The 23,644-nt window shown below is 42.0% G+C and overlaps 1 long non-coding RNA gene across 2 annotated transcripts; it reads left to right on the forward strand.

The window, feature by feature from the left end:
* Positions 1-1,387: 1,387 nt before the first annotated feature.
* LOC143696155 (uncharacterized) lies at positions 1,388-21,404 on the forward strand. Of its 2 annotated transcripts, none has more exons than XR_013185570.1 (3): positions 1,388-1,626; positions 4,377-4,493; positions 21,004-21,404. It is a non-coding gene; the product is annotated as an uncharacterized LOC143696155 (long non-coding RNA). The 2 variants fall into 2 exon arrangements; XR_013185569.1 differs by lacking the exon at positions 21,004-21,404 and adding an exon at positions 7,206-7,441.
* The last annotated feature ends 2,240 nt before the right edge of the window (positions 21,405-23,644 follow it).

Below are 23,644 nucleotides of genomic sequence, written 5' to 3' on the forward strand. Positions count from 1 at the left end.
ATATGGAGAAACATTATCACTTAAAGAGTGCTGAGGGTTTGTTGTTGATGGCCTTTTCTTTCTCCTCCTTTTTTTTTCCTCCTGCCACTGGCTTGAAACAATCTGCAGGAATTGGACATTACCAGCTAAACATCCCACTGCACTCACATCCTTGTGCCACCAGGCCAGATGGGGAGGGCATCAAGCTTACAGCTCCCAGGAATGTGTCCTGGATACAGGGAAGGGGATCCAGCCTCCACGTTTAATCCTGCAGAAGCTGATAGCAAACATTAAATCCATCAGAAAACAGTTCACAGAGGTTCTCAGTAAAAGAGGGGGTGTGGATATGTCTCTTTGTACTGTTACCTGCAGCCCCTGGAAGATGTCAAATTCTTGCAAAGGAAGTATTTGCTGATCTCTATCAGCAGTTTAATGAGATGGGTGACTCAGTGTTGCTCTAATTAATGCATGGAAAGACCTTTTCTAAAATACATTTGGTGTGTTTCCTCCTGGAGACAGGAGAGACCTGCAACAAGCACATCCTCCCACACCTCTCCTGGGCACTTGAACTTATTAGTGAATCCCCAGGTGATGCTTTTTTACTAGGGCAGGTACAGCTGTAACAATCATCATGGGAAATGTAGGAGAGGTAGAGCTCAGGAGCTCTGGAAACAATTTTTAATTTCATCTTGTGTCATGAATCAACCATGAATCCTAATGGTCAACCATGTGCTAAAGGTCTGCCATCTCACCTGAAAATAAAATCTCTGTAAATAAAATGCTCCTGCCTGAAGGAGATGAGTAGACCAGTCAAAAATGATAATATAAACCTCTATGTCTCTGACATCACCTGTAGAGAGTATGGGGTATCTTTGGGGTATCCTTCCTTGCCATCATGAAAATTTCCTAATGTTTTCACAGGATTACTTGCACAAGCAAGTTCTTAGCTCAGTGGAAAAAAAAATCTTACCCAAATGTGCTGCAAAGAAGGAGATTATTTGAGTGAAATAAAAACCCACCAGTGGCCCAGCAAAACTTTTTGAAGCATTTGCTTATTAAGATTAGCTCATGCCAAGATTTTCTCACTGGAAGGATTGACAGGGTTTTCATTAAGTGTTAGAACTTCACAGCTCTGACATCTGTCAATATTTTTGGCCAGCAGGTTCAGAGGTTGTCAGTACAAATCACACAGACACACAGAGCCTAGTCAGAAAAACTGAATTGCATCGGTAACAGTGGGCTTTAAAGGAAAGTACAGACTGGCAAAAAAATGTTTAGCTGGAAACTGGGACTGCAAGAAAGGACTGGTATTACTCAGGGAGTGTGACAAAATTTCCCTGGTCTTCCCATCACTCCCCAAAGTTTGTATGGTTGTTGCTGGGATACTTTGGCACAGGCTGCTAGCATGGGACAGAGCAGAGAAATCTGATCTGGGGATGTGTCCCACAGGCCAGGCAGAGAGAGCACAGTGGGACCATCAAGCAGGCAGAGAAGGGCTCTCATCCTGGAGAGGAGAGGACAACAATGTGATGTCTCTGTCAACGTGCCTGTTTGAAACCCTCCAATCAGCAATGACCCCAAAAAACAGGAAACCAAAAACTCTCCATTAATGGCTTTACTAATGGCTTTACTACTGATGATTTAGAGGTGAGTCTGCCTTCCCTAGTCTTTCCTTCTTCCTGTGTAATGATTTTTTGATTCTTTGCCAGGTTCATTTACCACTGGCCATTTCACTTCTTACAACCTTTTTTTATATATAGATTTGGCACCGTTGATTGACATTTTCTGTGTGGTGGGTTGTTCTTGTCTGTCTGTCAGGTGCCCACCCAATTCCTCTCTCAGTCCCTCCCTTCAACAGGACAGAGTGAGAAAATAAGCTGAAAAACTTCTTGGTCAGGACAATTTTAGGAAAGAAAGCAAAGGCTATGTATGAAAGCAAAGGCCATAAAAAAAATACAAATTCACTACATCCCATATGATGTTCAGCTGCTTTCTGGGAAGTGGATATTAATATGTGTAGTGGTTGCTTTGGAACACAAATACCTTAATAACATATGCCCTGCCCCTACCCTTTCTGTAAGATCTTTTTGTTGAAATGGAATGGTATGGGACAGCCTTTTGGTCATCTTGGTCAGCTGTCCTGGCTGTATCACTGCCCTAGGTCGTGTCCACAGTCAGCCTATGGGTACTTGAGGGAGGAATTGAAAGATTTGATGCTGTGGGAACACTGCTCAGCCACAGCCAAAACACTGGTGTGTTGTCAGCTCTGTGCCAGCCACAAACAGAGCACTGCCCTAGCAGGGCTGCTGTGGGGAAAGTTAATTCCAGCCCAGACAGACCCACCAGAGCCCCACAGAGAGGCCAGGCTGAGCAGGGACTGCAGGTGCCCCTACAGTGAGCTGGTCTGGGGAATCTGTTCCTCAGATTTAACCCAGCTACCATCCCTGCCAAGGCTTCGAGGAGTGCTTGTTCCCTGCTGTGATACTCAAGACAGGGACTGGTGTGAGCTCTGCCTTGGGTTTCACAGGAATGTGCCCTCAAGTCAGCCTTGGACAATATTTCCTGGCTGTGTGGAAAACTTTAGTATCCTAGAGAGAGTCCTCAGGAGGGTTCTTTGCCATCTTGTGGAAGATGTATCACAGAATATTTGCATCTGCCTGGGCAGAGAGATAACAGCAGAGAGATAACTCTGCAGCTGGAGTGGAAACCTGCTTGTCCTGTCTCTCTGGGGACAGACTTTCCCATGCCTTTCCCCACACTCTGTGAAAACCTGGGCCATGAACTCACCCAGACTGGCATCTCTGCAGGGAAAGTGACTGCCAGGCCTTTATGAAAACACCAAAACTATTAGACTTTGTTCCTTTCCTCTTCCTTTATGGCTAATAAGAAGGAGCTAGGCAGTAGGGAGATGCTGTTCTTCCCAGTTGGTTTTAGGTATTGCAGGATTAGGTGAGTGGCATCGTGCTCTCCCTTATCTCCATCTCCACACCCTTGAATGAAGGGTGCTGAGGAAGACTGTCAGATGTAGCTTTCTGTATGGTAGAGATCTGTAGGTTCTCTTAAGACAGGCCTAGCATCGAGTGGAGGCATCTTTGTGGCTTCCTGAGTGTGTTGGAGCAGATGAAGGGCAGTAACTCACAGCTGATAAATTCTGCCAGACTGCCTGGATCTGCCTATGCCATTTAGTATTTTATCCAAAATCCCACAGGTGTTTCTCCCACTCCTTAGCCAGACACTTGTGTTCCTTGAGTTATTTCACACTTAGGAAGAAGAGCTGAGAGAAAAACTGAGAAAACCTCTTTTAAGTCATCACAAACAAATCCAAGGTTTCTTGCTGATTTAGCAATATCTTTCTGTTGTGTCAACAGAGGGCCAGCCAGGCCATTTCTGTGAGATGTTTTTGGTCACTGACAAACACTTTGATCCAGCAGATTTATAGCTGTCTGGCAGAAGTCCTCAGCTGGTGTTCATCATGCTGATTTACACTGGTTGAGTCCTTGCCTTGCTGTGCCTCCCAAATCAAGACAGATTTTTTTGTGTGCAGTTCTTTTGTTTCTTTAGGAGAAAAAAACCTCAAAAATATACCCCACATCCCATCCTATAAAATAAAAATGAGCACAGGATGCGCAAAATAAGCCTGCAAAAGGGAAATGTTGTCTCTTGGAAGAAAATTGAAATTCTTCTAAGTGAGAACATTATGGCCTATGGCACTGTCATGTAGCTGCACTTTTATAATGGACACAATATAATGAGTGCTGCTCATGAAAGCTGGTTATTATATCCTAGCTGGAGGTCATACTTTGGCATATATAGAGTCAGTAATTTGTATACAGTGGGAGTTCTGCTGCTCTTCTGGTTTTCTTAGGTTAAGTCTATATCATATTGTGCATCATACTCAAGCTCCTATTGCTTCCTAAACTACCCCATCCTCCTCAATTCAGAGATGAGCATTTGAAGCTCAGTTTCAGCCCAAGCCCTTAAGCTCTACTGATGTCAAAGCTCTTTCCTAGATCAGTTTGTAGAGTGCTTTGAGTGTGTCTCTGAGAAGATTGTTGCTGAGCTTGGATGCAAGGAGTGCCTCCTCTGGCCTGCCATGGTCTCAGCCTTCTGGGACTCTTCTGCTCCTGCTCTGTGTGATGCTGGACATGGGGTTTTCCTTATGCACATTTTTTCCATGTATTGGAGTTTGGGTAAAAGCTGTTATTGAGCTATTCAGTCCTTTCAGTGAGTGACAGGGTTTGGCTTATCCTCACAAGGGTATTGGCACTGAGATTGTGGGATGGCTGCAGGAAGGAAGATTTTTGACTGGCAGTGCCTTCTGTGGTCCCTTCCAGGCAATCATCAGTCTCTCTTTAGAAGTAAGGTACAAACCATTAATCTTGTTCCACCTCTCCTAGGATACTTCTTGGAGGAGTCAGAGAGAGTCTCTGGGAGATGCTGCTTTTGAGTTTGTTATGAGGCAAGAATTCTACATGGTGGAGTGATCATTGAAACAAAACAACTTCTGCTGACAGGTCTGACTGTGCTCATTGTTTTTGTTCATCTTTGGGAGCTCAGTAAAACCTCCAGGGTTTTTGTCTGAAAACTTTACATTGTTGTCTGTTCAACTATGAGAAAAGGGAAAATGGCAACTATGCCAGAAGTTTTATTGAAGTATAAAAAAATGAAACAAGCAATCTAAAATAGCTAATAAAATGGTGCCCTGTGCCCCAAACTACAAGCAAGAAATGTTACATTAGAACTGATACCTAATCTAGCAGATAAAGCAGCTCATGTCCATACATAAAATTAATTAGGCACAAAATGCTCTGTAGAGGCAGGCAGTCCCCATTATCCCTGAGGCTTTATTCTTTTTAAGTAAAGATAAACAGAACAAACATATTAAAAGTGTGGGGTTTTTTCAGTAACACATAACCAACACTGTTTTTCTCTCTATCACATAGCAGGCACCTTAGGTTAAGCATTAAAATTTCTGATGTGTTATGGATGACAGGATATCACACACCTGTGTTCTCTAGTGTCTCCTGATTTGAAGCTTGGACTGGGAATAGAGGAATTTTCTGGCTCTGCCCATGAGTGTGGTCAGTCTGCTCCAGGAAAACCTGCTGAGTGCTATCCTCACAAGTTGTCTCAGAGAACAAGAAGCTGCATATTTCCACACAGCAGTAGAAATATTAGCACCCACATTCGTAACATCTATCTTCCTTCATATTACCACCCTGTAGCAGAATAAGAGGAGGGTCTCAGGGGTACCTCCCTGAATGGACCATTATGTCTTCAATTCTTCAAAACTGTGCCATAATTTCCTGTCCTGTATGTACCAGCTTTTTCTTCAAGCACAGTGCCCATCTCTTCTTCACAGAAATAATCTGTATTTCCTCATGTGTCTCCTCCTCCCTTCTTCCCATCACAGCTACTTTGTTCTCTTTCCAAGCCTCTAGGTTGGTCAAACAGCATCTGCTGTATTCCCTATGGCTGAGGGACTCATCATGTCACTTCAGATGCCATGAATCATGGGGACCTCAAAATGAGAGCCAAACACATTTGCACTGCCACTCCCTGACTATGGTTTAATATTTTGGGTAAGGAAGGGCACCCATGTGTTCCCCTGAAGCAGAGAGGGCAGCCAGAAATAATTTACAGCTGAGTTTTTAGATGTAAATAACATTGCAGACTGCATGCAAATGTAACAGCACCTCTGCACAACAGAGCACTCTGCACAGTTGTATTTACAGATACTCACCAGCACTAAAACAGGCTTACCTACCAAAATCTCATTCTCAGCAATTTTCCTTGCTAATTAGGAGGCCCACCAAACCCATTGGAGCAGGATCCTGGCAGTGCTTTCATGCTGCATTTTGCCCACAATATTTTGTCATCTGCTTCCAGGGGAAAGCTGTGGGATACAGTTTGAATTGCATTCCTCACATCCAAAAGATACATCACTTTAAAATTAGTAATTATTTCTGATATATTCTGGCATCTCTGGGGAAAGCTTTCAAAGCACATGGAAAGAAACACAGCAAGAGATGGCCCATCCAAAGGGGCCAAGACATCATGGAACAAAGAGGGTTTCAATTTGCCTTCAACCCAAAGGGTTTCAAGTCAGGGCAAGTTTGTGCTGTTATTTCTTGCTTCCCACAGCATCAGGAGAGCAATGGACAAGGATCTGGAAAAGCACGAAGATCAGTCTGGGGAGTGGTCATCAGGGCCAGCAAGGCCAGCAAGTCATTTTGCAAGTAGCTCTGAGTGATCTTCTAGAGCCCCAGCTATTCCCAAGGTGCCCTAAAGGAGCCTGGACTAGAGAGGAAACAAGAATCAATAAATGCAGCTTTATAGTAGACAGGTAGTGATGTCTACCTGTGTCAAAAAGATCTCCAATGCACAGAGAAATAAAGTTTCCAAGCTTCTTTTATTTTTATTTTTTTTTTTTTAGGAAGTAATTAATTAGAAAGTGCAAATGAGCAAAAAGTTCCTTCTTGGGATTTTTAACTTCCAGGAATGCCTCAAATCAACCTGCACACAATAAAGAAAATGATAAAAGGAAACAGTGCCTTGTGCAAAAATCTCCACATCCCACTTTTCTTCAAAGCCAGGCACAGTGGTAAATTAGGCACAAAGGACTCTGTATTTCTGTGTGCTGTGGATACCAGCTCCTGAAACAGCTTGAAGCCCTTGCAAGGCAGGCTGTTCCCAGCAGAGAGGAGCAGGAGCAGCAGGTCTCAGCTGCGCTGCATGCAGGATGCTCAGTGCTCTGGGGCACAGCAGATGGAAACACTCCCAGCCTCTTTTTTATTTGCTTGCCTTTATTTCTGACTGTGTGGATAAACACTGGGGGCCTGTGTTCACAGGGAAGTGTAAACACTCCCAAGCAGCCCAGGAGAGCCCTGCTGCAGGGCAGAATGAAGGAGGCAGTGATGTGAGCAGCCTGGGAAGCTGTCGGGGTGGGTGCTGTGCCAAGACACGTTTAGCACCCTGTCCATCAGCCCCAGGAGGGCACAGCCACCCTGCCAGTGGCACTCCTGGGCTGCTCTTCACTCGGGTCCACTGCCATGGCTGCCAGCATCCTAATCAATGCATCAAAGCACAGGGAGGCTGCTCTGCTGGCAGACACCTCAGTGGCCAGGCACAGGGTTCCAGCTTGATCTAAAGTTGGTGTCTGGAATCTTTTCATCCCTAATGTACTGGTATGGCTGAATTGAAAACCTTTTTTTTTTTTTCCCCAGGTAACATTTATTTCCATTCCAAACCAGCAATGAAGGCAATCAGGCCAAAGGAGAATTCAGCTGATTTTGAATGTCTTGTTTCCAAAAAAGTGGAAACAATCTGTTTGGATTTTGACATAGCATTTCTTTTGCTTTGTTAGAATTTTTATAAGAAAAGGAAGTACTGCATGCCTATGAAAATATTTTTTTCCATCTGCATCATCCCATGTAATAAAAGATATTAATTCTCCATACAAGTCATGCTTGTCCATAAAATATTTTTCATAACAAACAACAACAAAAATACCCCATTTCATTACTGATATGATTTGTACTGCTCAGATCAAACTGCTGAATTTTGTATTTTTTATTTGAGACATTTTTATTTTCTATATTCTTGTATGATAAAATATGATCACATTATTTCCTTTCATTTTCCAGCTCCACAATGAGGCATGTTCCAGCAGAAAAGTATTTTCAACTCAGCTTCTTTTAAAAACCCATCAATTATTATAATTGTCCCAGTGCATCATAAGAACATTTAATTAGTGGTAAACTGGAGAGAGGCTGAGCAGTATAATTTAGTAGTTACCCAGATTTCTAGAGTTCTTTGCTAAATGTTCTAAAGTATCTGTACCTAGAAAATTGAAAAAAAGAAAACCAACTGACCTTAAAGGAGAAAGCAAGCCCGTAATGGCTCAGGGGACAGGTGTAGTAGTTGCTGTAGTAGAACAGCTCAGATACCAAAGCAGATACCATAGAGGCAGCAGATCCAGGAGCTCCAAGATAGCAACTGGAACTCCAAGTCTAACCAACTACCTGGAGTAGGAAAGGAAATATTTTAAAAGCTGGTTTCTATATCATTAGTGATTTGGGTCAGGTTTTCAGTTACTGCTTCCACAGCTTACCCAGATCATCCCATCCCATTCCAGGGACTGGAAGGTGACAAGCTGCACAGGTGCCTTGTATTCCTTGATTCCAGAACAGCCTTGCCATACATTTCATGGTGTTCTCACATTCCTTGATTCCAGAACAGCCTTGCCATACATTTCATGGTGTTCCCACACTGTGCTCCTCTTTCTGTCACTGCCAGTGATGATAAAACAAAATTATCTCTATTTTTTACTTGTGAGAACAGATTCAGGGCTAAAACAGTACAAGAAAAAATAAATTCTATGTCTATCAAGAGCTCATTATTGCAACAATAGGGTATTAATAATTTGTTTCCGCTGGAAAAAGCGGAAAGGAAACGTCAATAACATTTACCAGTATGAATACTCTCAGAATTGCTGCACATTTAATTACAGCTTTGGCTTTAAAAGTCTCTTTTCTCCCTGTCTCAAAGCAAATACAGTTTATTCAACCAGGAACAGAGTTCCTCTCTCATCAGAAACAACACAAGATATCTCATATCTTCCCTCCTGGGAAGCAATTTCAAATATTTGTGAGGTAAGAAATCATTCCAGGCTGATGTTTTAACTGCACTTTGAGCTGCTAGACTTTGCTTGCTGCCTGACTGTTTCAGCTTTTCCTTCCTTGCTGCCAAGCCCTGCTTCCATGCCATCTAATCTAGCTTGGTCACTTGCCACTTCTTCTTCCACCCTCTGCAGCCTGGTAAAAGGACACCCCTGCTCCCAGGAGCAGTGATGGCAAGGGAGCTTGGGCTTGGGCATTGCTCCCATCATGGCCTCAAAGCTTTCTGAGCCCTGGGTTGAAGTGATTTGACAGGCAGGAGCAGCTCAGCAGCCTGCAATTGCAGTAGCAATGAAAGAAGCCAGGCAGCACAACCACAAATGTACAGCTGAGGGAAATGACAGCACCGGCACAGAATTCAGCACGGGAACTCCTCGAATGGCAGCTGCAGAGTCACCCCTGCAGCACTTCATGGAGGCCACTGGGCCAGCAAGGAGAGAGCCCACAACCATCCCCTGGAGGGAAAACCCCTCAAAACATAACCACATTGTCAGGGTGAGGACAAATGCTTCTCCCAGCATGCCTTGTTGCAACATGCAGATTTAATGTATCCCATTGGCCCTTTCTCCTCGCTCCACCCCTGCGCCCTCATCCCATTGGCCCTGGTGTTTTTTTCCACCCCTCGGAATCCATATAAAAACCCCTGCTTGCCCTGCTTGAGTGGCTGTTTGTTCCTGGATCTCTTTGAGGAAGAAGCTCAATAAAGTCTTCTTGGAACCCCACACAAAAACCCCATCTCTCCTTCTGTGTCTCCCCCAGTCACAGAAGAGCTGAAATCACCCAGTGTGAGCCCAAACATGCCTGTGCCCCTGAAATGTCATTCTCAAGGTGCATTTTTGGGAAGGTCGTGGCACTCTGGACACCCACCTACCATGACACCACTTTCTTGGGGTTCCTTTCTCATTTAGCTTCTCCACAGTCTCTGACTTCAGACACGTATGCCCTGGAAGCACACTGGATTTCCTCTGGAGCAGGATGCTGCTGGCAGGACCAACAAGAGAGGGACCTGCAGTGCAGCTGGCACTCCAGAAAGCCCCCAAACACCACACCTCATTGAGTGTGCCTGTCTATATAGACCTTGGGCTTAAACCCTGGAGGTGGATCTGGGGGAAAACCCAGGGTACTGCTGCATTTACACATTGTACCTAAATATGGGTCTGTACAGGCTGAGGTAGCAATTTGCTAATTGAATGGTGTTAACACCAACTTCTAAATCACACCAGAAACATCTTATAGTATGTCTGTAGCCATGGGCTGAGAATGATTCAGTTATTAGGGAAGATAATTAGGCCAACACTAGACTGTCATTGCTTCTCTTGAAGTTACAAAGGTTACCTTTTCCAGCCCACAGTATCCAGATTTCTACCTAGTTCTGCATAATTTCCTCAGGATTTCAAGTCATTAAGTGAGCCATTTTTTTCTCTTACTTTCATTAAACAATGTGACACAAACTGTGTGCAGAAAACTGCTTTATTTGCCAACCATTAATTTTTTTCAAGCATTAAATTAGCACCTGATCAGCTTCTCTTGCAACACACAGCCTGCCTTGTTAATGTTTCAACAGAAAATTTGCTTTGCTATAGAGAAAAATACACATCTATTCTGACATCCATTCTATGACAGACCATAAGAGAGGTGTAGGCAATATCTATAAATCATTTAATGCCTACAGAATGTGAACAGGAACCAGTTTGTCCAGGTGGCTTTTGTTTAGCAAAAGCTGGATTGCATCAAATAACACACAGAAAGTAACTACTATTCACACAGCACATGAAGGGATTCCAGTCTGTAGACTACTGCTACTGACATCATGTTTGCACTGAATGCAAACTTCATCTATTTTTTTCTTCTTCTGCCCAAATGAAACAAAGAAAAATTCCTCCCCTCATGGGATTTTTCACATTGTCTATTGAGCCAAATGCTCTCTGTTCTTTCTTTTTTTTACTGGACTGTGTTCCCTGGGATACAAGTTTTCCAAAATTCCTGGAAAGTGAGTAACATCTTTGGTAAACTTGGCCAATTATCAGAAAGTAGAGGCTGCCATCTCAAGTATTTTCATCTACTATCTTTACCTTCAAAAGATCCATGTCCATTCAAAACATTTTTTTAGAGCTTTCATATTTTCATTTTGAGAGGAAAATTAGTCCACCTGTGGGGTTGTACAGCACATGGGGAGGCTCAGACTTTATCAGTTTTAGCTGCATGTTGTTTTTGCATGGAACAAAGGGGCACTTCAATTTAATTGGTTTCCTGTTTGAGTGACATGAACAGCCTGAAACGGGGAGAAATTTCAAGCAGTGTTTTGAATGCACCTCAGTGCATTTTACAGCAAGTAAAACAAGTCAATCTCCTGGCCCTGGTAACATTATGATTTAGCATGGTTAGGACTGCCTAGCTCCTTTCTCATGGCAACCAACCAAGAGCAATGTAGAGCCATCCATAATATGTGTGCCTTGCAAAAAGAAACAGCTGCATCCTGATGTGAAGGAGCCTGACTTGGATTGTCCCCTCACTGTTGGTCTTGTTGTAGCTCCATTCACACAGTCTGCAAGCACAGGGAGTCAGGGACAGGCTTGAGCCTTAGGAATGCACACTCAGGATACACACTGGAATGTTTTGGATGCTTTGGAGACCAAGGTGTTCTGGGCTACAGCAGGTGAGTTTGCCAAACTGTCTCTGACAACCTTCTGGCAGTTGGCACAGCTGATCAACAAACATGTTCCTGACCTTAATGTTTGCTCTAACAATTTTTTGCAGACACAGTATGTTGGCCATACATCATGAGCTGGTCATATTTAGGATACTTTGGGAAGATTATATGCTGTTTGTGGAAGCTTTGCAGCACCTTAGGAATGCACACTCAGGATACACACTGGAATGTTTTGGGATGCTTTGGAGAACTGGAGAAGGACTTTTAACAAGGGCATTTAATGATAGAACAAGGGGTAATGGCTTTGAACTGAAAGAGGGTAGGTTTGGATTAGAAGTTTGGAGGAAATTATTTTACTTTGAGGGTGGTAAGGAACTGAAACAGGTTTATCAGAGCCCCATCTCTGGAAGCATTCAAGGTCAGTTTGGATGGGGCTTTTGAGCAACCTGTTCCAGCAGAAGGTGTCCCTGCTCACAGCAGGAGTGTTGGGACTCAATAATCTTTAATCTCTTCAGACCCATACTATTCTATGATTCTAAGTTCATGGGTCTAATGTCACCCCATCTGTTTGTGTGTGTGTCTGTATGGATAGATGAACATCCTGGGGCTTATCCAAGAACTTTAGAAGTCCTTTTCCTTCTGTGATCCCTCTCTGTCTTGAGCTGATGTGGGAACCTAGGACATCCCTCTGGCTGTCCAGAACAGCCAAGACCCCTGCCAGGGGGCTCAGAAGCCCTGGCACGGAGCCCAAAACACCTGTGGGTTTGATTATGACTCGTGGAGCAAATTAGCAACCTTATATGAAGATCAGCCAGCCACAACAGTTTAGGCAGAATAATAGTGAAGTTATGACGGGGTGAAAAAGTAGATTTTAGAGTTTCTAGAATAGGGGTTCAGGGGGCAAGATGGAGGGATCTGAGCATGTCCAGCCTTTCTCCTTCTTCTTCTTCTTTTTAGCCTCCATCTTCTGCTGTGATGTTGGCACTTTTATATTGGTTTAAAGTAGAAGCTCACTGTCTAACATAGGTGATAGGTATTGGAAAGTAATTGTAAACATTGTATGCGTAGTTTTTAGTATAAAGACATAACATTGCCCCGGGGGCAGGCAGGGTGCCTGGAACTGTCCTGCTGGACAGACCTTGGCAGGGAAGGAGAAAATTTTTTATAGATAAGACACAATAAACAACCTTGAGACCGAGAACTGAAGAGCTCTGACTCATTCTTAAAGCACTCGGGCTGGGAAAAGAGACTTTTAACATCTCTCAAAGTCGCAGTAACCAGCAAAAGATCCCAAGAAGGTGACAGAATTTTCTGAGGGCCAAGTAGACACGATATGTGATTGACAAAATTCTTAGAATTTGGCCCATGGAGAAGTGTTATCCTACCCACAGCTGAGTGTAGAGAGGGAGTGAGTAAATCCTCACTGTGGTCTGGCAGGCTCCATAAACCCCAGGACATCTCTGTGCAACCTGCAGGTGGTTGAAAACACCTGCTGATTCACTAAATGGAGAAAATGCTGCTGGGACACCTTAAGCACTGGAAGTGCCTGCTGGAATGGGGTTCACATTTAATAGAAAGAGTCCTAAGGAGCCACTGACTCTGCAAAAGCCAGGTTAAAAATATCCATGTGCCGATGTCAGCTTCCTTTTATTTTTGTCTTAGAATAGCAGTAATGACCTTGGCACAAAGCTCTGCCTGGAGGCAAATGACCAGCTGGGATTAATGGCCCTTGACTTAATTTCTGCCCATCAGCACCTCCCAGTCAGTCATTAATCCTGCTGAAATGCTCTGTGCATTGATTATTATTGATTCATTCATTGATTGTGTCCAGGGTCTGAAGTTAGAAGCTGAAGTACTGAAGGCACCCTGGGGACTCTTCTAATAAGATGAGTTTGCTTAATTCATAGACTATTTGAGGTGCTTTAAAAAGAAGCATCATAAAAAGAGTAGAAAAGGCAGAGCACTTATAGGACAATGAAACCCAGATTTCTCAGGCTGTTAGAGTTGATGGCACGTATCAAATTACTTCAAATAGGCTTGGTACATAAAGCAGGAGCATAAAGGAATTCAACGTGTATTACATCTGTCACTTCCCAAGATTCCAGGCAAGAAAGCCCATCAGATAACCTGGGTGTAGGGGAGGATAGGCATCTGTGGGGTCAATATCCCACATCTTTTACTGGAGACATCACTGTTCTGTTTGCCTTCAGAATGGCAGACATCCTCATTTTCTGCACTTTGCCTGGCCATGTTTAGTTCCCCTTCCCCTTGCACTTGTTGCTGTCTGACCTCATCTGTTCTTCAAGGAGTTTGATCTGAATAATTAATATTGTACTCTTCAGGAAACCAGACTGATTGCTTTTAATACCTCCTTTATGAACAGGACTTGCAAATTGCAAAGGAGAGGAAAAACAGTTTAAAAGAAAATATGGTTTAATAACCTGACACCTCCACGTTTTTTCTTCAAGTTGCTCTTCTGGGATTCAGTGTAAAGGATAAATTAAAGGTAGCAGTAACATCTTTGGATGAGTTATTTCACATCTTTCGATGTTCCAGTATATATCAAATGACAAGAATGTACATGAAAGAGAAAACCTGTGGTGGAAAGTATTCCCAAATGTACATTGCTGAGGTGCTTCCAAAGTGCTGATGGGTGCCAAGCACTCCATGGTGATGCAAACACTATTGGACAAGTTGTCCTGCTTCTGAAGAATGTGAATGGATTTTTCATAACAGAAAAGAAATAGAGTAATATTTCTAAGGAATTGCTTCTCTACTCCTGACTTGCAAAGCATTTAGAAGAACTCAGTTACAATGATAAAAGCCCCTGACCTCCTTGATCAACAGGAGGAAGAAGTTTTGAGTTCATAAATGCCAGAGGGTTCTAGTGCCTGCTTATCTCTGCCCACTCATTGCTGACACTGTGACACTGTTTAAATTGTAGAACTGTTTTCTGTTTCACACACTTTACCAGTAAAATATGAGTACTGTTCTCTTCTTCCATAGGATACATACATATTTTAAATGGTGTAGAGTGCACTGAGTCTTTGCATAGGAAAATCTCCCAGCCTGCTATTGTGAATGAGCAATAAAGGGTTCTCTTGGTGAGATTAACTGTCTCCAAAATATCAAACTGTGAACTATTTATTCAGAAACTATCAAATTCACATAATCAGTTCCTTACAAAAATACCGACTTGTGTGGGAGAACAAAAAACAGACTTGAGAAAGTTGCACTCTCTGTGAGTCTGAGGTCAGTTCTCAAGAACATTTTTATTGTGAAATTATGGGTCAACAGTAAAAACTGTATTGCCTTAGAGGTATTGTATGTACCATATGAATGCATCCACCAGAGCTCATTAGGGTCATCCTCAGTCAATTGGAAGAAATAGGCATTTTCAGGATGTGATTTTAGAGAATCTGTTTTATGCATCCACCTTAAGATGAGGAGGCACCTGAGATCCACTACTCTCTTTTCTTTTAGCACTAATGAGACCTTGGGCTGTCTAGGTCCCTTGTGTTTTCTAAGTATCTACACTTAGGCAGAAGAATCTCATATCTAATGTATGCCAAGTGTCACTACAGTCCAGTGATGACATCCACTCTCTAGTGAGGAGATGAGTCAGCACAGCAGGGGTGCAAAGGAGAGACTGGGTCCAGACTGTCTTCTAGAAAGGAATTCAGTTTCTCATCCCTCCATTTTTTTTGTAGAACAGGGAGTGTACAACTAGACTGCTGTTTTTTCAGTTTCATGCATAAAGTTTCATATTGGATAAAGGATGATGAACTCCACATTCTCCTGTCCTGTAGGAAAAAGCTGCAGAGTGACTGTGTAAGACTCTTGGCAGTGTTGGTCTCTGAGAGCCCCTCCTTGAAGCCCCAAGATAAAAACCTTGATTTGGAGAGCTGTGATGCTGTCTGGGTCTGAGACAAGTTAGGAGGAATGATCACACCCTCCTGGAAAACTGAGGCAGCCTTACAAGATAGATCTTGTGGATATCACTCAAAGATGTTTGATTCTTCCTGTCCTGTCCTACAGTGACAGCCTAGGAGTCTAATGGAGCTATGTGAATTCCATGAGGTGGAAGACATCTAAAAATGCAGTGCCATGATCGCAACCTATGCATAATACACAAACTACAGCACATGGAAACCACAGGTTCTGTGGTTTTAGCTTTGCTTATTTATCTCTCAATGCAGTGACAAAACCTTGCTATTTCCTTGCTGTGAACCTTTTGTCTCAGTGTGTTTGTTAAGCCGCTTTTCCAATGTGGAATGGGACTGAATTCATCCAGAGGAATGCCAAAAATGCAGGAGCTGGAAGTAATACTGTAATTTTCTTAACATATGGAGATACCTGTGCTCAAATATCAATGAATTCAAACCATGTTTTGTGACCACCTAATTTCTTCCCTTTGATTGAATCTACTGAACTTCATCTGATTGGTTTTGTTGCTTCTGGGATCCTGCCATGGTTAACAGTGATGTAATTTGGCCATGCTCTGTAGTCTCCATGGTCTACTCTCTCTGCTCAGATATTCAGATAATTTGCTTTTCTCAGACCTCCTTTCTTCTTTCTTCATTTTTATTTTCCAGAACTGCTGAAGGGCTTTTAGAATTTTCACAGTTCTGTTCAAAATAAGTGACAAAGGCAAGTGTTACTGATAGTGCCATCCTGAGCAGAGAGCTGCCACATCTTAGTGGCATTCCCAGTGTCTTATATCCACACAGCTGTGAGATTCCCAAAGTAAACAAATGTAAGATTTTTGCAGACAGAATATGTTGGCAGGTAAATCTTTATGAAATTCCCTCTAATTAGCACCCCCAGCAGAGACAAATCCTTTAGTCACAGAACAGTGTCACCTGAAAATGTGCATATTCTTGTTTTGCCTTTGAAACCATCAAAGAAAAATCATATGTATTGGTTTGACTTTATTGCCATGATTTTTCATTAGAAATAGGGGGAAGAAACAAGGGATGAAAGGCAGGAATGGATAGGAAAAATAAAAAATGGCTTTGGCAAAATGAAATCTACTTTGAATGGAGCATTGCACTCCTTTCTGCAGCCAATTTCCTATTTCCAGCAGGTACTACCTCACTCTCTCCCACTCTTACCAAAATTTCTTCATAAACATTAGTAAGAAGCTTAATTGTGAATTGCAATGAAAAGCAACATGTTCACATGTTTATTCAGATCCCTTATCTCCATCTCAAAATGTTAATTGGAATTTCAACATTAATTGGGACTTCAATATTAATTGGAATTTGCTGGAATATGTCCAGGCTGAGTTGGTTCTCTTTGTCAGGGAGAACATGTTCCCTTTTCAGGGCCTAGGAAAGGAAATTGATTCACTCTTATGCCAAAACATATGGAAAGACAAACAAAACAAGAAGAAACAGAGAAAGGGATGATCAAGGGGAACACAAAGTAAGTCAATTTTCTCTCCTGCCCTCTGCTCCAGATTTCCAAAGTGCTAAGTGCAGATCTCCTGTTTGCTTACATGGGCACTTACTCAGGTCTGAGAAGGTATCCAGGTCTGAGTCTTTACCCTGACCACAATCCAAGCTTTGTTTTGGCACTGTAGAGTGAAACAACTGACTGTAGTGGATTATGCATTCCAGTTTTTACCATGGCCAAATTATGACACAGTAAACCCCTCAACAGTAAGGGCTATTGTTAAACTACAGAATGCAAGCGTGTGAGCGCCTCAGAGAAGAAAAACAGAGTCCTTGTTTCAAGACAGAGGAGGAATAGGTTCATCCCAATTAGAAGTTGCCCTTAGGTCAATTTAGAGCTCCCCAGGGCTTTGCACCCACAAATATGTCATTATTTATCTGGAGCACTCCCTACAGCTACATGCCTGGTGAAAAGTTATACACACAAAGGTTGATTGCCAACCCATTCTAAATATGTCAGGCTTCCCATTTGTCATGATCCAACATTCAGGGACCACACAGACTTTGCAGCAGTCACAGAGAAGGAGTTTGCCTCCGTTTGCTCAAAGCTCAGATTTGTCCATGTGTGTTTTTGTTCCCATTGTTGTTCCAAACTACCCCTCCGGAGATGAAAAGGGACAGGTATCTTCAGAGGGCAGCTGAGATCTTCAGGCTGCTGAATTGCCTTGGGAAAATCCTGCTTTCTTTCTGTTGCCTAGAGCAGGAGCAGGGTAGGTCCATGACTGATTAAAGGCAGCCAGAAACTTCAGATAATGTGTCCTGTATATCCAAAAGTGATGCCAGGCCATTCCATCCATCTAAATAATGTTTCATATAAATTTCTATTCTTTCCACCTCTAAATACAGCTGGTGGTAGAGGGAAAGCACATTAGATCACTTTACATTCTAAATATTTAAATTCTCCCACTCACTGGATTGATAAATTTTTACTGTGTGGAGGAAGTTGGTACCATAATTACATTATTTAAAAATACTGGGGTCTGATAAATTTTAAGTGTATTTGTGAAATTTCTTTACTGACAGTGACTCTTGATCACATATTAAGAGTTTAATAGGGGTTTTCCTCTTTAACCATTCAAAATTAGAATTTGTCACTGTTACAATTTTTAACTTTTTATTTACATTTCACTCATTGCAATTATCCAAACTGGGATTTGGCAATACCTTAAGAAATGCATATAGAACCTTTCCCAGTTTAATCATCAGAATTCCCCCAACTCCATCTGTTCAACCTGAGGGGCTGCACAGGTGGCACACCAGCTGAGCATTCCCAACATCCTCCTTCCTGCACAGAGCTCTTCTCCACTGGGACTGCAATAAAAGCCACATTACCATCCTGTCTATACATCACCACTGAGAATATCTGGATGGTAAATTTAACCATGTGGTTCTGCTTCTTTTTGCATCTCAGTTTCATTTTTTGCATCTCAGCTTCATTTTTTCATATTTTAGCTAGCACAAGTCTTTATGTTTCTAATTCTCCATATGTGAACAGTTGCTTTTCTGTGAAATAGATCTCTTTAGTGTAAATATTTGAAATAAGAATGTTTCCCTCCATATTTCTACATTAGGTTTTAATGGAAAAATCAAATGACAGATCTCTTTATAGTCATACTTTCCTAGTATTTTTTTCCTAATTGCAGCAGAACACTAGCATAGAGTACCTATTCTTTTTGCCAAGTAATAGAACAGGTTTTCTGTTTCTTGCTTAGCTGCATTTTGTTAATTGCTTTTCTGGGTCCTTTGATTTTGAAAATATGTTTTTTCTGTTCCCTCTCTTTCCATTTTTTCCTTTTTTTTTTGTTTATCTGCCTATTTTATTCCTTCAATTTATCCCTTCAATATCTTTGCTTCTTTTTATTTTTTTTCAATTACTGTTGGTTTATTTTCTTTTTTCTCCATTGTCTCTGGCTTTTCCTCTCTTTACTGGAATTGTATCAAAGAATATTTTGTCATAGCTTTGAAACTTTCATTTTCTCCTAGAAAACACATAAGTTAAAGTCAGTAGAACTTACTAAAAAGAGAAAACTATGTGAAGTTTTATGGCTATATGTGGCAAAGAGATTTCAGCAATTACAGTAGACTCAAGGCAGACTTGCAAGCTTCAGACAGCTTATTCCAAAGTTTAATTTGATTTTATGATTTCTTCCTGGCATACTTAATGTTGTCTGAAGCTAGGCAGGGTTTAGTGGTTTTGTTTGTTTATTTTTTTGTTTCTTGGGAAAATTCGATTACCAGAAGTTGCCAATATTTCAAAATTCCTTGAAGAGTGACAGGATTAGGAGACCATTAATCCTCTCGGTTTGGAGTGAGCCTTTATTGCTGCTTATGTGCTATACACAAGTTTTGCTTTTGCTAGTGCTTTGCTTAGAATAGATAACTTCAGGCTCCTAATAAAGATTGCTGCCTCCTAAAACCTCTGGGTATTTTCTCATTCTCACTTGCATTTTACATGGCTCTGCCTTAGATTACCCCTGAAATCCCTACACAACTGCATTGTCTGATCCAGCTGCAGCTCAGCTGAGTTTCCTGTGGGCTGACACAGAATCAGTTTGCTGCTCATGAACAGATGTGTCAAGCTGTTCAAAGACAGCATCTCTGGCGATGTAAATTCCTCTTTAGGCACTGACTGTGGTGCTTGTTACCATAGTACCTGCACCTCCAAAACATTAATAAAGTAGACACTGCTCCAAGAGAGAGAAATATCACTGCTGCAGCTTTCATGGTGCAGGAAATGGAATTATGCTAAGCTGGGAATAGTGGGAGCCTGAAAACAGTAGCCCGAGGTTTTTCCCAGATTAAAGACTGAGGGAAGTCACCAGCAGAGCTCTGTTAAGTCCCTGCTCTGAAATTTGTCCTGGAGGAAGCTTCCACTGTTTACTGGTTAAGCACAGAGCCTAAAGAGACAACCTAAATATACTAGCATCATGCTGGTACCCTGAGCAGAGCAGGAATCAACAGAGAGTTTTCTTGTTGCAGCCATTAAAGCCAAACTTCCCACTGAATTTAATGCCCCAGAGCTGCTCAGCCTCTCTGCTCTCCCTCCCCAGGCCAGGAGAGCTTCCCTGCTCTGGGGTGATTATCTGCCAGTTTTGTGATGGTTCTTCCCTCCCTCTCCTGCCAGCAGGCACTGAGGGCAGCCCCTGGGGTACCTCTGGAACCCTCAGCTTGGATTTTGCTGTTCAGAGGGGCTCACCAGTGCCGTGGGTTGGAATCTTGATGCTCTTGCTCAACCCTAGTGAGCAATGACCACATTCACTCTTCTGACTGAGCACAAAAAAGATGTAATTTAGACCATTTGACTTTAACCAGACCTGCAGCTGAAAATGTTTGATAGCAGTCTTTAAAATCTTCCTGCATAACCCCTACAGACAAGATGTGACTTGTGTGAATGCTAATGAAATTTAAATGTCATGAATGCACGGTGTCATTTAGAAATTACTAAATGTTCAGAACAGTCCAGGCCCTCAAAGGCATTTTAATATTTATTACCTTGAAAACAACATCACCCATGAAGCTAAATCCTTTGGGACAGATGTAATCTGTGTTATTGTGGGATGTTGAAATGAATGCAGACCACACAACTTGCTGTTAGGCCTAAGAGGAACCTTCTGTTGCTGCATTTCCCACTTTTCCCAAGCATTACCTTTCAAGTCTAAGTTTCCAGTGAGTTTCCAGCCCTTGCAAAAAGCAAAAATAAATTTTGAAAATATTAACAGACCACTTGGAATATAGGATTCAGCTCCACAAGAAAGGGAAAACCACTTTCCCTCCTCGTTAGTATTTCTGCCTTTAGTGAAATAATTCTCACTGACAACTGCTTGTTCTTGCAGTTCTTCCTTTTAAGGTCTTTGCCATCTGGGATGCCTAACCCTTCCTTTTCTAGGAGAAGACATTAACATCTGCTGACATTGACCTTGACCTCCTTTGCATTGTAATATTCTTGAAGCATTGCATTCTGCATACTTCACACACCAAATCCAAACAGTTATGTATTTTCTTCTCTTGGAAAGTCATATTTTATGATTAGTCATGTCCTTAGGCTTCTCTATCTAGGAGGGTAAAGATAAATTAAATTTATGTCACCAAACTACAATCTTGATTTTTGTAGGTAGATATGCGACTCTTTCATGAATTGTATTTCAGAGTTGGTTATAATATTAAATGAAAAATAGGTATATAACAGCTTTCTTATTTAATGCATGCTGGGGGTTAATGTTCTTGTTTTGTTTCTTCACAGATTTTTCCAGGATACAGCATAAAGATGAGCAGCCACAATGGGCAAAATCTGTTTATTCTGAATTTAACTTTTATTGTGCCAGCCTGAAACACTTGGCATTTCATAAAGTTTAAGACAACAACATCAAGCACATCACTGCCAAGCAAACAGAAATTAAACAAGTTTATAATTCCATAGGTCATATTCCACCATTAGTGCATTGGAGGAGCCCACAAACTGTTGGGATAATTGCTTTATCTCTCCACTTCTTTGTTTATTCTTCCTGATTTTTTTCTGCCTTAGATAAATCACATATAGGCTTTGAAGCAAGCAGCTCCTCTGCTCATCATCTTTGCAGTGCCCAGGGGGAATTCAGTCCTGCACTCTTCCTTTCAACTTCCACCTCCAAAGGCAACAAAAATCAGGAATGGGGGTTCATAATGCCACAGCTGGCACCCAGCTTATCTTCTTTCAGACACCTCCACTGTAGGTTTGTTCATTTAAGATGGTCAGCTTGGGCTGTCAGTATGGAGAACAAATAGGAGAAGCAATGGGATATTGATTGCTCTGTGTTGTTTTGGCTCTCAGAATTAGGAAAAAAGGAATTGTGCCTTCAGCTGTCTGTACAGTGATTGCTGGATCTTCACTGGGCACTACAGAACAGCCAGGTTAGGCAGAGGTGAGTAGTTTTAGTTAAGGGACAAAGTGTCACAGCTTGGTGATCATCTTCTGTTTCGGAGCTCTCCTTCATGAAGGTAAGTCAGTTTTTTGCTTGCTTTTCACCCTGGGAGCAGCACAGAGGAAGTTCAGCCAAAATATTTCACAATTACTCTGAGCCCTACAGGAAATCTCACAAAAATCAATTCAACTGGACTTTGCAAATTTGAAGGACACTGTAGTCAAAAGAAGATAAATTTGAGGACGCCAGTGTCTGATTTTATCTTTCTCTGCATTGAAACTAAAAATAGAAGGGGAAGCAACTACAACAGAAGGTCTCGTGTTAAAGTTGAGATTGATAACCCTCAGTACATGGTGAGGGCATTCCTACCACAATAAATCCTTCAGAAATTGTGATTCTTGAACAACCACAGAAGTTATGAAGGATGGAAGTGAGGTAACTCACAGTCTGTCACTCTGGCTCCAATTGTCTGGAACCTGACCAAATATACAGATTTTATTTTTTTCCCCTTGAGACTCATTTTTGGTTCAAATGTGAAAGATATTAGAGATGTGGAAGATTTCATCAGAGCCTATCCAAGAATGGATCGTCAGCTGGTGTTAACTGATATCACTCTTTTGAAACCATAAAAATATCATTCATCATATTCTCTTATAGTGCCTCTTTTTGCAAGCAAATAAACTTGCAGGCCAGAGGAAATGGCAGACAATGCTGCTGAATAAAAAAAATTATTTCAAATACCAGCATTTTTATAGAATCATCTCTACATTCCACAATGGCAAACAACAGTAGAGTGGGGTGTAACATTTGGATTAAAAACCTGCTTCGATAACTCCTGAATGAAATGTTGTTGCTTTAAGGATAATTTTGCTATTTAAAGCACGTGACTCAGCTTTGTTTGCAGCTTGAAGAACACAATATTGTACAATGAAATGCTCTGCAATGTACAAATAAGGCTCAGTGCTATTTTGGAACTACTTATTTGAGCAAAGCTACCAAAGTAGAAATCATTTGCTGATGATCAGCTCTGTGTGTTCACTGCACCACAGGAGGTGACTTCTTCTAATTTCATTTTAGCCAGAGTTTAATTTCCATGTCACTGTTTATTTGTAAACATCAAGATGATACAGTCCAGATCTTCTGGGTGATACTGTTCCTGAAACAACAGCTATCTGCAATTACAAGATTGAATTAGCTTCAATTTCATCATCATCATCTAACTCTGCTGAAATGCATGAATATATCTCCCTTAATAGCAGCTTGCAGCAGTCGTTTCCAGGCATTGCATCTTTATTCTTGAGATAAGAAGAAAGTCTTCTTGCTGCTGAGCAGAGCTTACACAGAGCTGAGGCCTTTCCTGCTCCTTGCTCCACCCCACCAGTGAGGAGGCTGGGGGTGCACCAGGGGTTGGGAGGGGGCACAGCAGGGACAGCTGATCCCAACTGGCCCAAGGGAGAGGCAACACCATTTTATGTCATGCTTAGTGTATAAACATGGGGAAAAAGCAGAAGGGGGGACGTTCAGAGTGATGCCATTTGTCCCCCCAAATCTCAATTACGTGGATGGAGCCCTGCTGTCGTGGGAGTGGCTGAACAGCTGCCTGCCCATGGGAAGTACTGAGTGAGTTCCCAGATCTGCTTTGCTTCTGTGCACAATGTTTTCTTTACCTGTTAAACTGTCTTTACTTCAACCCACGAGTTTTGTCACATTTGCCCCTGCAAGTCTCTCCCCATCCCAGCAGGGCAGGCTGAGCAAGGGTCTGTGTGGGGCTGAGCTGCCAGCTGTGGTTAAACCACCATAAATTGATACCTCTGAGATCACAGAAATGGAGCACAGAGCGTGCATCATGATTCCTTGAAGAAAAAAATAGCTCCTGCTTGACACCAACAACTGGCATGCAGTCTACATGTGCATGAATATTGTCACAACGTTTTATCAACGTGTACTGAAAGTATTCATTCCACATATAGTCCTGGCCTTCAT

This window comes from Agelaius phoeniceus, chromosome 1, assembly GCF_051311805.1.
Source record: "Agelaius phoeniceus isolate bAgePho1 chromosome 1, bAgePho1.hap1, whole genome shotgun sequence".
NCBI lineage: Eukaryota > Metazoa > Chordata > Aves > Passeriformes > Icteridae > Agelaius > Agelaius phoeniceus.